The sequence below is a fragment of the Astyanax mexicanus genome, chromosome 17, assembly GCF_023375975.1.
Source record: "Astyanax mexicanus isolate ESR-SI-001 chromosome 17, AstMex3_surface, whole genome shotgun sequence".
NCBI classification, from domain to species: domain Eukaryota; kingdom Metazoa; phylum Chordata; class Actinopteri; order Characiformes; family Acestrorhamphidae; genus Astyanax; species Astyanax mexicanus.
Genome location: NC_064424.1, coordinates 21,085,271 through 21,103,155, shown reverse-complemented (window position 1 = coordinate 21,103,155; position 17,885 = coordinate 21,085,271).

Here is a 17,885-nt window from a genome sequence, read left to right as displayed (position 1 = left end):
AAAGAGGACAAATTGTTGGTGCACGTCTTGCTGGCGCATCTGTGACCAAGACAGCAAGTCTTTGTGATGTATCAAGAGCCACGGTATCCAGGGTAATGTCAGCACACCACCAAGAAGGACGAACCACATCAAACAGGATTAACTGTGGACGCAAGAGGAAACTGTCTGAAAGGGATGTTCGGGTGCTAACCTGGATTGTTTCCAAAAAACATAAAACCACGGCTGCCCAAATCACAGCAGAATTCAATGTGCACCTCAACTCTACTACTAAACTACTCTAAACTACTGTTTCCACCAGAACTGTCCGTCGGGACAATAAATTATTGTGGTCTAAAACCAGGTGTTTCACTTTCATTGTCCAACCCCTGTATATGCACACAAGCTTAATTATTTCTGCTAACCTCAATATTGCTTCAATATTTTCTTCAGAACCTTCACACTCTGCTCTTACTGGTGCAATGTACAATTAATGAAGATGGGCCACCAGGCTGCTCCAATTTAGCCATGAAACCTCCCACACTAAAATGACAGGTGTTTCAGTTTCATTGACCCGTTTTTTTTTTTCTCCTGAAAACTGTTTATTTGGGTGAGTAAAGTGCTTCCACTTACTTACAGTTACAGCTCAGATATCCAGTATTTTAGCGCAGTCAGCAGCAGCATTAGCTGAGGTTAGCAGCACTTAGAGCTAGTAAATGCCGTAGCTTGTATTAATGTGGTAAACATGCAGTCTACAGATCAATATACTCATCTTTGAACGGCAAAAGAGCTAGCAATGAGGCTAGCGGCTAATGCTAATACAATAAATTATTGTGGTCTAAAACCAGGTTTTTCAGTTTCATTGTCCAACCCCTGTATATGCACACAAGCTTAATTATTTCAGCTGACCTCAATATTGCTTCAATATTTTCTTCAGCACTGACACTAGAGCAGTATTAGCATTAGCCACTAGCCTCATTGCTAGCTCTTTTGCCGTTCAAAGATGAGTATATTGATCTGTAGACTGCGTGTTTACCACATTAAAAAAAGCCTACGTGGGATGCACCACTAGCTGATAGCACACTGGCTTACCAGAGCAATCCTTAGAGTTCCTTGGTATACACAGCGCTGTCAGGTGGCATTTTCTAGCGCTAAGTGCTTTTGACTTCGGCTAATGCTGCTGCTGACTGCGCTAAAATACTGGATATCTGAGCTGTAACTTTAAGTAAGTGGAAGCACTTTACTCCACCAGTAGAGAAAAAAACAGGGTTAACTAAATATTAACTAAATATTTTTCTGTTGGGGTGCCCAAATGTATTTAACTGCCTAATTTTGTTTGAAGAATTATTGCACACTTTCGGTAAAATCCTATAAACTTAAATCATTTCACTTCTCAAATATCACTGTGTTTGTCATCAGCTTTATGATATAAAGTTTTTAACTGGAATTGCTGATATAAACAAACAATTATTTATAAAATAAATTAATTAATCATAAAAAATGATCAGGGGGGCCCAAACTTTTTTTTATTCCACTATATTAACCCCATGATAGGTGTTCTGAGCTGAGTTACATTTAGATCACTCCAATGTTCCAGAGCTTTCTCTTCTGAATTCTTCAGATGTGAGGAACATCATATTTCCTCCTCCCCTCTCTCCACGCCACAAACCACCTCCCGTTTCGTTTAAAGCCGCTTTGAAGGTCTGGATTCGCTCCTGTGTGGATGGATGTTAACCTGATTCTTCAGGCTTGTTGCGTAGACGAGACGTTGCCAAGCACCAGCCTGGCGAGAGCACAGGGAGGTGCCACGTTCAATTCCAGCTCTGCAGGGATTTGCTGCTATCAGCGCCAGACTTGTTTTTGTTTTCTCCTTACAAAGTCAGGCTTTTTTATAATTTCCAGTCCTGGCCAAACTGCCCCCCGCCCTAAAATCCTCATTTCCCCCTTTCTGACCGACGCTGTGGTTTAACTAGATTTTGGTATGAAAGCAGTTTTAGCATAGCAGCAGGTTTTGTGCTGCTGCAGCCTGAAAGGTTTGGCCTGTTCTCATTAATTCAAAATTGGCACAAATGTGCCAGAGCAGGCTATTAACAGTGATGAGCATAATAGAGCTGTCCCTTTATGGCAGTTGTTCCTAATATCTGTCAGAAAACAACAGAGGTAAAAAAATAAATAAATAAATAAAACAACTGATAGGTGTAATTTTGCTGTACATTTCCCTTTCCTCTGTGCACCACAGAACGGGCTGGCTGTTACTCTAATTATTCAGCATTACTCACCGAGAGATTCAATTAGTCACATTCATGAAATGCACAGGCAGACCCAATGACGTTAAGAGCAAGCAGTCCAATAACACATTTTTGAATTTAAAAATAAAGATAAAGGGTGCCTGTGATACAGTGAAGATCAAAAACATCGTCAGTCTTACACAGCTTCTTCCTGCAGTTTGTTCTGCGCAGAAAAAAAACTTACCTCCCTGCACGTGAATGGAGGAGAAAAATGTGTAAAAAGATAGAAGATGCGTGAAAGATTTTTTGAGGCATAATATATTAGGTAAAAAAGCAAAAAGAGTGTTATATAATGTCATTCAGAATAGAGTTTATTTTAACAGTAGTGTCACCGTTTTCACATTGCTAAAAAACATGCATGCATTACCAGGCTAACACATGGAATTTACCTGGAAACTTTCAACTGTTTAACGAGGTGTGTGTGTGTGTGTGTGTGTATGTGTGTGTAATAAAGGTGTATTTATAGTGAGGTGAACAGGTGAAATCATCACTCTGGTGATTGACTTCCTGGTAGTGTAATGTGACTATGTAAAGGGGTGTTGTCAGTGTGAAGTGCATTCTGGGAATCGTAGTCTGGAGCTGACTGTGGGAGAGACAGGAGCACCTCAATGTAAGAATACATTACAATACAACTTAATAGGTAGTATCTTTAAAATCTAAACTTTAAGGGTTGGAAAAATAGAGAAAATCGAACGAAGAAGAGACATCTTTATTTTTATCGTGCATTACTTGATTTTATAGTGCACTTGTCAGCAGGATAATGCTTGTCCACACACAGCACCACTGCCACTGAAAGAGCCAGTGATTTTTAGCCAATTATTTCAGATTTATAAACATATAAGCTTTATTACTAGCCACTGAATTTAAATTTCTGCCAATTTATCCATTTTAACAGTCGATCAATCATGTTTTAATGCAAACCAATGTAGCACTTTGACTGAGAAGAGGCGTCTTCATTTTTATAGTGCATTTCCAACTCCCCAGCGCTCATTACCTAAGAATAGTCCGCTATTCCTGGCTCTGTGTTGAGAGGTTTATAGAAAATGGCAAGCTAGCATCTTAGCATTCAAATTCTGCTTTTTTTTTTGTCAGGCGTTTTTTTTTTCCAGCAGCAGAGAGAAGTTGGGGATGAATTATTTGTATGGAGGGCTGGAGGAAGCCTCTGTGCTGCATGGTTGGATGTATAATTGAGTCGCAGGCGAAGGCACTGAGGGCTCCTGCCACTGCAGCTGTGATTCCATTAGAAGCCCTGTCCTTATGACTCCTCCCACACGCACACACACACACACACACACACACAAACACACAAACACACACTCACTGTTTCTCACAGCATCACTCTGCTCTGAGCAGCACCCCTCCACTGGGGGATTGTGGTGCACCTCCATGTTCTGCAGTGTTGGGGCTTTTTCGCGTACAGCAACCACGCTGTGGCCCTCAGGTACTGCGCTCAGCATCTGCTATGATAGGAGAGATAATTGTTTGGGTTAGCAAGGGAGGGGTGTATAGAAAACACACACACACACACTCACATATGCACCAGGGATTGACTGATATGAAATTTCTGTAACTGGCAGGTTTTTAGAAGCTAAAAAAAATCCACTGACTACCTAAAACAGAGGTTTGTGCAAAAACCAGAGAGTATTAAAATCCAATCACACCAGACTGCTGCAAAACTCAGGCAGATATGTAAATGATTACAGGTGTGGTCTGATAAGACACTGGAGGGCCATGAGAGGACATACAGTGGCGTGAAAAAATATTTGCCCCCTTACAGATTTCTTTTGCTTTTGCATTTTTGTCATTAGTCTCAAACAAGCTTTAATATTAGACAAATATAACCTGAGTAAATATGAAAAAAAGAAAATAAAAAAATGATTAAATGATAAGTTTACTCTATTTAATCACACCTTTTTGGAAAGCTGAGTTCAATTTCACTACTTGGCACAACCAGGCCTGATTACTGCCAGACCTGTAGAATCAAGAAATCACTTAAATTGAACCTGCCTGACAACATGAATGTGCTAAAAGACCTCAAAAAGCAACACATTATGCCGCAATCTAAAGAAAGTCATTGATCATCTATCAGTCTGGAAAAAGTAACAAAACCATTTTCATAAGGCTTTGGGACTCCACAGCAGACCATAATTAAAGCTACCATTCACAAATGAAGAGAACATGGAACAGTGGTGAACATTCCCAGGAGTGACCAGCCGAACCAAATTATTCCAAAAGGGCATGGACAACTCATCCAGGAGATCACAAAAAAAACCCAAAACAACATTTAAAGAACTGCAGGTCTAACTTGCCTCAGTTAAGGCCAGTGTTAAAGATTTAATAATAAGAAAGAGAATGGTCGAGAATGGTATCAATGGGAGAGTTCCAAGGCAAAAAAAACCCACTAAAACAAAGAACACAACGGCTCAACTAACATTTGCCAAAAACATCATTTAATAAATTAAGTCATCATTTATTCAGAGAGTATTAATCCAGTCCGGGTTTTTGCGGCAACCGCAGCTTTGAGCCTCACAGCTGCAGCGCCAGCACCTCAGGCTGAGGAGCTGGCTTTCATGGCGGCTGCAGAGCTGGATTCCGCCGCTGCAATCAGCCTCTCTCCGGGACTATCTCCGCGGCTGCTCAGCCGCGCTCTGGGACTCTCTCCACGCTAGACTTTATCGGCGGCCCCGTGCTTTCCGCGCTTGACTCTACCGGCGAGGCTGCAGATCCAGTCTGGGGTTTTGTTTCACCCGCGGCTTCAGGCCTCACAGCAGCAGCGCTGGATCTCTACGCGCCCAGCTCCGAAAATCTCTCGGCTGCTGAGCCACGCCCCCGGACTCCTGCCGTGTCTGCAGAAGCTGCTCAAGCCTCCGTGTCTGCAGAAGCTGCTCAAGCCTCCGTGTCTGCAGAAGCTGCTCAAGCCTCCGTGTCTGCAGAAGCTGCTCCAGCCTCCGTGTCTGCTGAAGCTGCTCCAGCCTCCGTGTCTGCTGAAGCATTTCAAGCCTCCGTGTCTGCTCCAGCTGTTCAAGCCTCCGTGTCTGCTCCAGCTGTTCAAGCCTCCGTGTCTGCTCCAGCTGTTCAAGCCTCCGTGTCTGCTCCAGCTGTTCAAGCCTCCGTGTCAGCTCCCGCTGCCAGAGTCGCCGCGCCGCCAGCACCAGCTCCCGCTGCCAGAGTCGCCGCGCCGCCAGCACCAGCTCCCGCTGCCAGAGTCGCCGCGCCGCCAGCACCAGCTCCCGCTGCCAGAGTCGCCGCGCCGCCAGCACCAGCTCCCGCTGTCAGAGTCGCCGCGCCGCCAGCACCAGCTCCCGCTGCCAGAGTCGCCGCGCCACCAGCACCAGCTCCCGCTGCCAGAGTCGCCGCGCCGCCAGCACCAGCTCCCGGAACTGTGTTTCGTCCCAGGTCCCATGTACCCAGGCAGGCACTGAGGTCCCCTGACTTTGTCCCCTGTATTGTACCCAGGCTGGCTCCTTGGACTTCCCCTCAGACATTTGCCAGTCCTGGGCACCCACCCATGTTTCTGGTCCCCATGTCTCTCCCTGTTTTGGTCCCTGTCTCTGTTTATGTCCCTGTACCCGTGTCTGTCTCTGTCTCTGTTCCCGTCCCAGTTACAGTGTTAGTTTCTGTCCCTGTTAATGTCCTCATCCCTGTTCCCATGTCCAGTCCCGTCCAGTCTCCTGTCCCGTTTCATGTCCAGTCTCCTGTTCAGTCTCCGTCCACCGTCCAGTTCCCTGTCCAGCCTCCGTCCCCTGTTCTGTCTCCGTCCACCGTCCAGTTTCCTGTCCGGTCTCCGTTCCCCATCCAGTCTCCATCTCCTGTTCAGTTCCCCGTTCAGTCTCCCGTCCAGTCTCTGTCCTCTGTCCTGTCTCCGTTTCAGTCCCTGGTGTCGTCTCTTGTTTTCCCCGGCCTCTCCCCGCCGCCAGCCCCCGGGGTTCGTTTTTACGCGCCTCGGGAGCTGCGTGTTTAGGGGGAGGCTTCTGTCACGTCTTGGCCTCGTCTCGTCTCTGTGTGTCTTCCCCACGTGACCTGTGCTCCCCTGTGTCTCCCGTCTCAGTACTTTTCCACCTGTGTCTCATTTGTAGCTCCGCCCCTTCCCCAGGTGTTTCTTATTATAGTGTGTTTCCTGTTTCTTTAAATAGCCCTCCTCTGCCACTTTGTCTCCGTCGGTCTTTGCACCTTCCCCTGTTGTTTCGTCTCTCTCTGTGTTTCATAGTTTCTCAGTGTTTCATAGCCTCTGTTCTTCACGTCGTAGTTTCTATGTTTATCACTTGTTCATGTTTCTAGTTTCTTGTTTATTTCCGTCTTCCTTGTCTCCTTGTAGATACCCCTGCTTTGTGTTTATTAGTTTATTCCCTTGTATATATTTCCCCATCCCTGTTAGTTTATTTCTAGTATATCTTGTTTGTTTAGGTTTATGTTATGTTGTTTCACTGTTTATTTTGGTTATTGGTTTATTATCTTTGTTACGCATTTTCTTGTTTCTTTGTTTATTTGTTATTTATTTATTAAATCATTCATTTTTCCCTTACTTGCATTTGTGTCCGCCTCCTCGTCTCCCTGCCTGGGTCTACGTGACACATACATACATACATACTTTACACATGCATGTCTGGACAAGCTGAGAAATAGAGAACCATCACTCAAAGTGGAAAAAGTGTGTATAAAGAGGCGGTACAATAATATCTACACAATAAGAATCTACACAGTAATAGCTTGTGCTACACAGTATTACACAGTTCTCAGGAGCACTGTCCTGCCACATAATGCTTAAGTTAGCAGTTGTCGCCCCAAAGCAGGCATGATAGAGATGCTTTTAACCCTATTTTAGGTCAGTGGAGGATCACAATGATTTTGAAGCTGCTATTTTAAAGATTGAAAACTGCATAATGTCGCTTTTAAGGCAAAAATGACAATGGAAATGGTCCCATTTTTCGCACTTTTGGAGAATTTGGTCCCCACAGAGTTAAATCTCTCTCTCTCTCTCTCTCTCTATCTCCCAAAAGATAAAGGTGCACTCTACAGACACACACAAGCACACACACAACAAACCAAGTTTTTTCTATGCGCTGCGTCTAATGACTAATTTATTGCCTGTAACCCCTCACATCAAAAAGCTGTGAAATATACATGAGCGAGGATGGGGCTATGCTTATGAGGGAGGCTGTGAAAAAGCTTGGCTGATTTTTCGTAATGCCTGTTTGGTTTCGAAGGCCAGGCCTTTCCTATAACCTCCGTCTGAAGGAGTGTGTGTTTAAAAACAAACACGTCCTATTTCCACAGGTCTGTGATGCATGCAGGCATGGCGTGGAGCAAAGGCAGCGAATGCTCTGTGCATGTGTTTGCATGTGATGTGTGTGTGTGTGCCAGCACATGTACAGGAAAAAAAGGCAGGAGGTTGCTGTAATCCACTCGTATAGCCAGGCAATAACAGCAGATTAAAGCAAACACTTTCGCGGAAGGTAATTATTCCTGCATAGCAAATGCACTGACCTAGATTCTGGGTGGCGCTCCCTCTGACAGTTTTCAATTTCCTTTCATTACAGCGGATGAAGAGACGGAGCCGTGTTGTGGAACTTTTGAAAATATAAGATTAGAAGGAGGGCAGGGACTAGTCAGGCCTTTTTGATTAGGAGTGCAGAATCATATGCCAAATAGATTTTTCCTTTCTTATCCTCGATAAACACCTTTATGTTAATCCAAGCGCATCGTTTATTCTATTACATTAACACATTTGCTTCATTGTTTGGAATAAACACATATTTCACAGTTCCAAATATGTACAGCATTTGATACATTTACTACTATGAATCAAAAGCCACCCAATCCCACTGGTAGAGTCAAAGGCAAATACCACCCCTTGGTGCCCCTATAGTCAAAAAAGCATCACTACAGTGCCCTCTAAAGTGGCAAAACAGAGAATAAGAGCCCTATTTTAAGGTTTTGTAGGCGAGCCATCAACCACAACACTGCACAGCTTGATTTAGGACGTGTCAATGTTTTTTTGCAAGCGATTGTAACAATGGGAATAGTGTACATGGCATGTACTAATTTTCTTAATTAATCATGGGGGTATTTTGGGCGTAACATGCAATAAACCAATCAGCGTGTCATTTTCCATTCCCTTTAAGAGCCATTTGCATTCCAGTGACTTTTGCGGATTGCTATTTTAACGGTGCAGCTACCTGGAAATGTCCAACTGTTCTCAGCAGAGGAAAATTATCTGTTCGCACTCTCATTTTCTTGTATTCTAGTTATTGTTGATGTAAAAGTTTGCATGTCTGCACACTGGCATGTGTTGTGGGTTTGTGCACTGCTGCATGTCCATGTGTGCGTTGGGCACATGCCTGTGTTACCAAGATAGCAATGAACGTAATTTCCTACCGTTTTCTCTCTCCCAATTTATCAAGCCAATTTTCCCACCCATTCATCTGCTAGCCAGCTGTATATGCCCGATTAATAGTGATGCCTCAACACAAGGAGGGTGAAGACTAGCACACGCCTCCTCCAACACATGTAAAGCCAGTCACCATCTCTTTTTGAACTGCAGAGTAGCCAACGTGCTCGGGAGAAAGCGCAGCGACTCGGTTCTGATACATAGCTCACAGGGGCCTTGTGCTGATTGGCATCATGGGGAGAGATGTGACGATGTAGGGAGATAGCGTCATCTACCCACCCAGACAGAGCAAGGCCAATTGTGCTCTCTCAGGGCTCCAGCAACTGATGGCAAGCTGCATGACTGGGATTCGAACCAGCAATTGCCTGGTCGTAGTGGCAGGGCTTAGCCTGCTGGACTACTTGGAGTCCCTGAACTGGTAACTGTCAGTCAGTGGTAAACCTTTTTTTTATTTCCAAGACAGCAATGTGCCTGAAATATACCTGAACACACCTCACTTCGAGACCACCATGCCGATTGGCCCATATATTCACATGCGCTGATGCTATTTAAAGGAGAACTCTGGTGTAAAAAGGACCAAAGTGCATTTTACACCAGAGTTCTCCTTTAAACAACGTAGTCAGAAGTTGTGAAAATAGTCTGTTGACAGGGTGTAAGATAGCAATGAGCATCGGGAGGGCTCAAAGTCCCCTATTGGATGAATTTCTTGTGTGTAAAAGAGTGAAGAGTGCCTGCTAGGTTTCCCTCTTGCAGTAAATAATGTTCGCTCTATAGTAATAAGTGCCTATCTATACAGTAGGTGCTACCGGTAGAAAAGTGTCCCATTATGAAGTGCCATCTACAGACAGTAGACAGTATCCTAAATGGTGCCAATAAGATGATAATCTAAAGGTTTCTCCTACAGGGTCCCCTCTAAAAAAGAAGAGCCCCACCATAGGATGTCCCACCAATGTAATGTGGTGCCCTGTAGGTGCCCATCATAATAAGATAAACTGTAAAAATTGTTGTAAAAATCTTTTGGAAACTTGAGATGCTGTACGCATGACTGTATTGCAAACATGAGATGCTGTTACAGATATTTCTAAAAAAAAAAAAAAAAGAACAGTGTTATCACCAAAGCTGGTTGGATTTAAATCCCCATATCAAGCTACTTTGCTGTACTATCTCCGAACAAATCCTCAGAGACAATCTACTGCTCTATCTTTGAATTGTACCTCATTGTCCTTCTACAGTCAATATCTCTCCACACTTTCTTCTTTATCTGAATCAGACCCGTGTCACTGCTGTCATCTCATTTGTGCCGTCACCCACAGCGTTGCATTCTCTGCTTTTGTGCTGTCTTCCCGTATAGGCTACTGAGTGACTACCGAGTGACACAGAAACCGTGGTATCTCTGAGCTATCTCTACAATCCTCCCTTGTGAGTATTCGTTATCTTTTCTCTTTCTTTCTGTTCAAAACCCCTCACTTTCCTGTACGATCTGTCATGCCTAAAACAAGACACCTGATCTGGAATCAGATGCCGTTATTCAAGGGCTTGCCTGAGGCTCGTATATTCCTGTGCTGTTGACATTCACTGTGCGGATTCACTGGCAAAATGTGATGTTCTTTTCTACATTAAGATTAGGAAATGAAACTGTTAACGAAGCATTATGTTACAGTGACAGTGTTTATGTTTTGAGGATGTAGAGACATCTCTGGTCAGAATGTGTAATTGCACTAAGCATGCAGGAAAGTACTTGTGAAGCCTACATTGTAGTGTGGTCTCTTTTCAGCTCTCTTCAGTTCAAATTCTGTGCTTCTGTGCTATCCGATGCATAAATGAGCACATTTTAAAAGGGGCTCCTTGATGCCTGCAAATTATAAATACTGTAATATCCCTGAAATCCTGCGTTCCCCCGTCAGCAATAGCACCACCCTGTCAACACATAGCACTGCAATCTCCCACCCCCCTGAAACATAGCACTAATAGCAAATTAGCTTAACAAATAGCGCAGTGACCCCCCCCCCCCCCCATCATCTAATAGCGCCTCAATCTTCCCCCAACAACAAATAGCACCGCAATCCACCCCAAACAGTCTTTCTCCCCCACCCGTTAACAAATAGTGCTGCAGAAAACTTAGTTTTAGCAAGGTGAAATCTCTGAGAATATATCCAAGTTTGCAGAAGCTCTTGTATCAACAGCATTAGCAATTCTACAGTTGCTTAAGCAACCAGCAAAAGCCGTTGTGGCCAGAACAATTCTTGAGGAAACCTACCAGACCAATTGTGTTTTTAGAATTAATATATTTGGCTTTGCAGGAATGGTCACAGATTCACATTGATGCCATTTTTTAGAGCATTTTGTCAACTCCCTATTTAGGGATTCTATTGTTTTCAATGTAAAATAAATAATCTCAAGAATTAGTGTTTTAAAACAACAACATCAAAATCATTGTTATGTTCTATTTGAATTGTAATATAAAGAATAGCATCTCCATCAATGCACTGTCGCACTATGTTACTCTGGTGAAGCGGGCAAGAGAACGCTTACAATAAATGCATAATAATCTGCAGCATACTCTGAGTCTTACTTGTGTAAAATTCAGTAATATTACTATACTGAGAGTGGATTTCATCAGGTAATGTGTTTAGTTATGATCAAACTACTCTGCTACAGTATTTGAAAGCTATGGTTGTGGGACATACATTCAAATGAGGTTCAAATGCTATTGCCAGTTCAAACTCTAGTAAAATGATTTCTAACTACTTTTTGCATTGTAATCTACAGTATCTGTATTTACTATAAAAATGTTGGACATATTTGCATGGGTTGCTCAACCACTATTACAGGTGGATTGGTTTTTTGAATGCAACAGGAGTTACTTGTCTGTTTGCATAGACAATTTTAGCCAGACATTGTCAGTTTCTGTAATTACCTCTGTGCATGGTATTGCCTTTAGTCATGTATTTCTGGTAAAAAAAAATAAATAAATAAATAAAGGAATATTAAATGCCTTCCCATGTTCAGAAATGGAATGTCCCATCTATCTGGCATCCACTATCATCCACTATGCTGCTCACAAGCTGGTTAACAAGTTAGCTTTGTTAGCTTTATGATTTCCCCTGGAGGACAAGCTTTTTAACCAGCTTCATCATCAAAGACCAGTCTAAACCACATGAAACCAGCTACCAGAAAAAAAAGCAGGTCTTAAGTTAGAATTTTCAGCAGACTCTCTCTCTCTCTCCCAGTCTCAGCTACAGACTGCTGTACCAGCTAAACAGCCCAAGAAACACACAGCATAATTATTTTTAAACTACTTACATTTCCCTCGTCTGCAGTTTTGCCACAGACTGCTGGTTCTGAATCCTCTTATGAGAGAGGTTTTGTGTCCACTCCTGCAGGATACTGACCCAGGGAAAGTCTTTGAAAAGTGGTTATTTATTGAGTCTCAATGATAATGGAACTGTTTTTAGTGGCATGGGAAGATATCAAACATCAACCAGGCAAAGAACCAGTTAACATTGAATCAGTTGCTTCACTGCTTTCAGGATTGTGAGGAACTGTGACTTACTCTTGAGAGACATTTTGTTTGTACACCTCATTTATATGACAATAATAAACGTTAAATTGTTTACCACAGGTTAGTGTTAGCTTGTGCATAATAGCAAAACACAAATAAGCTAGTTCATAGATAGAAGGACAAAACTCATTATTTGAAAGTACTTACATCCTACTCCTCTGCTGACTTACCACGGACAGTAGGTACAGATCCCTCTGTCAGACAAAGTCTGCTGGCTAATCCTGCTGTGTACTGTCTCTAGGTTCTCAACCAAATTGGCCCAAATGGCATTTCTTTGACTGATCTGGCGCATGGGGCTCTGGTGGGGGTTGACGGTTGAGGGGTGGCACCAAGGTGGTTCTATGCAGGGTTCCTTATTGTGACATCACAAGAATTGAACCCAGGCCTTCTTGATGTGACACAACAGCCCACCACACCAATTTAGCAGAATCAGTTAACCCACCCACATTTGTCTTGCAATAATTCTGACAACCCGCACCAATGGCCCATTTTTAAGCAACCAGCACTGCCCACAGGAAACTGTTGGTGGATTATTCTCATTCCAGTGATGATGTTGAGATGTTCGAAAACCTCAGCAGCACTGCTGTGTCTGATCCATTTACACCACTGCAACACGCACAAAAATATTTCTACAAAATGCTCATTCACAGGCTTCTTTCCAGGTTTCTGCCTAGGATTCTACCCATTTACAGACTTCTGATCATTCACAGACTTCTTCCCACTCACAGGCTTCTATCCAGGCTTCTTCCCACTCACAGGCTTTTATCCAGGCTTCTGCCCATTCACAGGCTTCTATCCAGGCTTCTGCCCATTCACAGGCTTCTACCCTGGCTTCTTCCCACTCATAGGCTTCTATGCAGGCTTTTGCCCATTCACAGGCTTCTGCCCACTCACAGGCTTTTATACAGGCTTCTGCCCACTCACAGGCTTTTATACAGGCTTCTGCCCACTCACAGGCTTTTATACAGGCCTCTGCCCATTAACAGGCTTCTACCGAGGCTTCTTCCAACTCACAGGCTTCTATCAGGCTTCTGCCCATTTACAGGCTTCTATTCAGACTTCGGCCCATTCTCAGGCTTCTATCCAGACGTCTGCCCACTCACAGGCTTTTATACAGGCTTCAGCCCATTAACAGGCTTCTACCCAGGCTTCTTCCAACTCATAGGCTTCTATCCGGACTTCTGCCCATTCACAGGCTTCTATCCAGGCTTCTGCCCATTCACAGGCTTCTACCCAGGCTTCTTCCCATTAACAGGCTTTTGCCAAGGCTTCTTCCAACTCATAGGCTTCTAACCAAGCTTCTGCCCACTTACAGGCTTCTATCCAGACTTCTGCCCATTCACAAGCTTCTATCCAGGCTTCTGCCCATTCACAGGATTCTACCCAGACTTCTGCCCATTTACAGGCTTCTATCCAGACTTCTGCCCATTTACAGGCTTCTATCCAGGCTTCTGCTCATTCACAGGTTTCAATCCAGACGTCTGCCTTTTCACAGGCTTCTGCCCATTTACAGGTTTCTATCCAGACTTCTGCCCACTCACAGGCTTTTATACAGGCTTCTGCCCATTAACAGGCTTCTACCCAGGCTTCTTCCAACTCATAGGCTTCTATCCAGGCTTCTTCCCATTCTCAGGCTTCTATCCAGACGTCTGCCTATTCACAGGCTTCTACCCAGGCTTCTTCCCATTCACAGGCTTCTATCCAGACTTCTGCCCATTCACAGGCTTCTGCTCACTCAGAAGCTTCTATCCAGGCTTCTGCCCACTCACAGGCTTTTATACAGGCCTCTGCCCATTCACAGGCTTCTACCCAGGCTTCTTCCCATTAACAGGCTTCTACCCTGGCTTCTTCCCACTCATAGGCTTCTATCCAGGCTTCTGCCCATTCACAGGCTTCTGCCCACTCACAGGATTTTAAACAGGCTTCTGCCCATTAACAGGCTTCTACCCAGGCTTCTTCCAACTCATAGGCTTCTATACAGGCTTCTGCCCATTCACAGGCTTCTATCCAGACATCTGCCTATTCACAGGCTTCTGCCCATTCACAGGCTTCTACCCAGGCTTCTTCCCATTCACAGGCTTCTATCCATTTAGAAGCTTCTATCCAGGCTTCTGCCCACTCACAGGCTTTTATACAGACCTCTGCCTATTCACAGGCTTCTACGCAGGCTTCTTCCCACTCATAGGCTTCTATTCAGACTTCTGCCCATTCACAGGCTTTTGCCCATTCACAGGCTTTTATACAGACCTCTGCCTATTCACAGGCTTCTACGCAGGCTTCTTCCCACTCATAGGCTTCTATTCAGACTTCTGCCCATTCACAGGCTTTTGCCCACTCACAGGCTTTTACCCAGCCTTTTTCCCACTCATAAGCTTCTATCCAGGCTTCTGCCCACTCACAGGCTTTTATACAGACCTCTGCCCATTCACAGGCTTCTACGCAGGCTTCTTCCCACTCATAGGCTTCTATTCAGACTTCTGCCCATTCACAGGCTTTTGCCCATTCACAGGCTTTTACCCAGCCTTTTTCCCACTCATAAGCTTCTATCCAGGCTTATGCCCATTCACAGGCTTCTGCCCATTTACAGGCTTCTGCCCACTCACAGGCTTCTATCCAGGCATATGCCCATTCACAGGCTTCTGCCAAGGCTTCTGCTCATTCACAGGCTTCTGCCCATTCTTAATCTGGTTTCGGCAATATCTCAGTCTTGGTCTTGACTTTTGAGGTTTTTACTACACTGAAACAAAGAGGCAGTTCTGTGGAGCATTACATACACACCACCACTTTCCCTCTCAGCCACAGAACTGTACAAAAATCATTTAAAATATGCAGCATTTATACTTGAAGATCAGTGCCACAGAAGGAGGCACATTCTTCACCACGCTCTTTAGCCGAGATTTCATGAAAAGCCTTTGTGCTGCAGTTCCCCATGTTGTTCTCTGCAACAAAGACCTCCTAAGACAGCCTTTATTGAAAACGTCCATAAAATAATGAGAATGATTCCCAACAGGGTGGTATTTTTAGTGCCTCTTGACACCAGTACATCATGCTGCTTTATGTAACTGCCATTGCTTTGTTTGCAGGAATAGATGATGAATGATTTACGGAGGCCTACTTAACATGTTTTCCCATCAAGCTATTTGTGAGAGCATGTGGCAGGGATTTCAGTATTCAGTCAGCCTGTGTGATGTAAGTGTTTCTGCTGTAAGACATGTTGTGTGAACGCTGAATGCATAGCCTGATATGAAGGATGGGAATTTAAATCAGGTGTGAGCAAGTATCTACTGTTTATCAAATACTGTCTAGCAAATCTGTAAAAGTGTTTTTTACTTCCATTTGCAGTAATTGCTTTTTAATTTGGCACCAATTATTCATCATAGTTGGGGGAATGTTCATGTTCTATTTGCTTTACTGTTTTTTTATAAGAGATGTATATTCAGAGAGAGAGTAAAAATAACATTGGCATGGCATACAGGTTTTCTTTAATTACAATGTAATTCTTACCAGGTTCAAATATACATTAATGTATGACTTGTACAGATTCGCATTCAAGAACTTTTACTTTACAAATTCTTTAAAGTTTTTACTCATAATAATATTTATAATGTTTATATCTAAAATTACTGTTTTTACTACATAAAATTATGTCATTAATCATATAATGGATTATAAATTCTATTAATAATAAGATGGAGGCTTACGGGTAAAAAAATAAACAAAGTTACAGCTGGTATGGTGTGATTTAAGGCTAAAATGGCTTGCCACACTGTAGCCTAGCAGCCCATTGAGCTTGGGTGTCCAAACTACGGCCCGTTTCCTTTTTTGGAATGGCCCGCAAGGTATTTTAGAAGTAAAATAAAAGTTGGGTCAAAAACGGGCCAAAGAGTCTAAAAGTGGCGAGATGGTGCAGTTTTAGCACAGAAACCAACAAGCCAAAGAGTCTAAAGTGGCGAGATTGTGCAATTGTAGCGCAGAAAACGGGCCAAAGAGTCTAAAGTGGCGAGAGTGTTCAGTTGTAGCGCAGAATAAAGGGCCAAAGAATCTAAAACGGCGAGAGTGCTCGGTTGTAGCACAGAAAACGAGCCAAAGAGTCTAAAGTGGCGAGATTATGCAATTGTAGCGCAGAAAACGGGCCAAAGAGTCTAAAAGCTGCGAGAGTGCTCAGTTGTAGCACAGAAAACAAGCCAGAGTCTAAAAGTGGCAAGAGTGCTCAGTTGTAGCGCAGAAAACGGGCCAAATAGTCTTAAAGCAGCGAGAGTGCGCAGTTGTAGCGCAGAAAACAAGCCAAAGAGTCTAAAGTGGCGAGAGTGTTCAGTTGTAGTGCAGAAAACAGGCCAAAGAATCTAAAACGGCGAGAGTGCTCAGTTGTAGCCCAGAAAACAAGCCAAAGAGTCTAAACCCGGCGAGAGTGCTCAGTTGTAGTGCAGAAAACGAGCCAAAGAGTCTAAAAGCGGTGAGAGTGTTCAGTTGTAGCACAGAAAACAAGCCAAAGAGTCTAAAAGTGGCAAGAGTGCTCAGCTGTAGCGCAGAAAACGGGCCAAATAGTCTTAAAGCAGCGAGAGTGCGCAGTTGTAGCGCAGAAAACAAGCCAAAGAGTCTAAAAGCGGCGAGAGTGCTCAGTTGTAGCGCAGAATAACGGGCCAAAGAGCCTAAAAGCAGCGAGAGTGCTCAGTTGCAGCACAGAAAACAAGCCAAAGAGTCTAAAAGCTGCAAAAGTGCGCAGTTGTAGTGCAGAAAATGAGCCAAAGAGTCTAAAAGTGCCAAGAGTGCTCAGTTGTAGCGCAGAAAACAAGCCAAAGAGTCTAAAAGCAGCGAGAGAGCTCGGTTCTAGCTCAGAAAACGGGCCAAAGAGTCTAAAAGCGGCAAGAGTGTTCAGTTGTAGTGCAGAAAACGGGCCAAAGAGTCTAAAAGCGGCGAGAGTGCTCAGTTGTAGCGCAGAAAACGAAAATAATGCAGAAACAAAATAATGCAGACTGCCTCTTTAATGTTCTTTAGATTTTGTGAGAGCATGGCAACTCCAAAGAAACGAAAAAATAGACAGCAAATGCAGAAAATTTCAGGCACATTGGGAAAATTACTATTTTTTAATTGAGTTCAGAAGGAAGTGTGTATGTTTAATTTGTCAGGAATCAGTTGCCATAATGAAGGAGTATAATATTAAGAGACATTTTAAAACAAAAAATCATTTTGAAAAATCTTAGTTTACACAACACTGTCAAAGATATATAAGCATAGTAACTCAAGTAAAATGGTGTGTAAATTATAGTAATTAAGAAAATGTATTATTATAAGTGATATATTTGATTATTTGTTTTATTACAGAGTCTGTGGCCCGTGACTGTACACATATTTCTCCTTCGGGCCCCCAACAAAAAATGTTTGGACACCCCTGCCATACAGTCTTGGTTTGTGTTGGTATCTCCTCTTCTATTATCAGAGATATTTTATTTTTATCTGAATGTAGTTGTTCAATCTTTTCTTCATTGTTTTGACAGAGAACCTGTACAAAGAATACCCACTCGAGAATGTGTTCCCGGTTCAGACACCAGAGGGAGCTCCTGAGTTAGAGGCTTCAAAATGAATGGGTTCAAAATGAGCATTTAAGGAATAATTATTATACTGAAAAATGTACTCATTTCATAAACACAGAACAATAACAGATATTTCAATA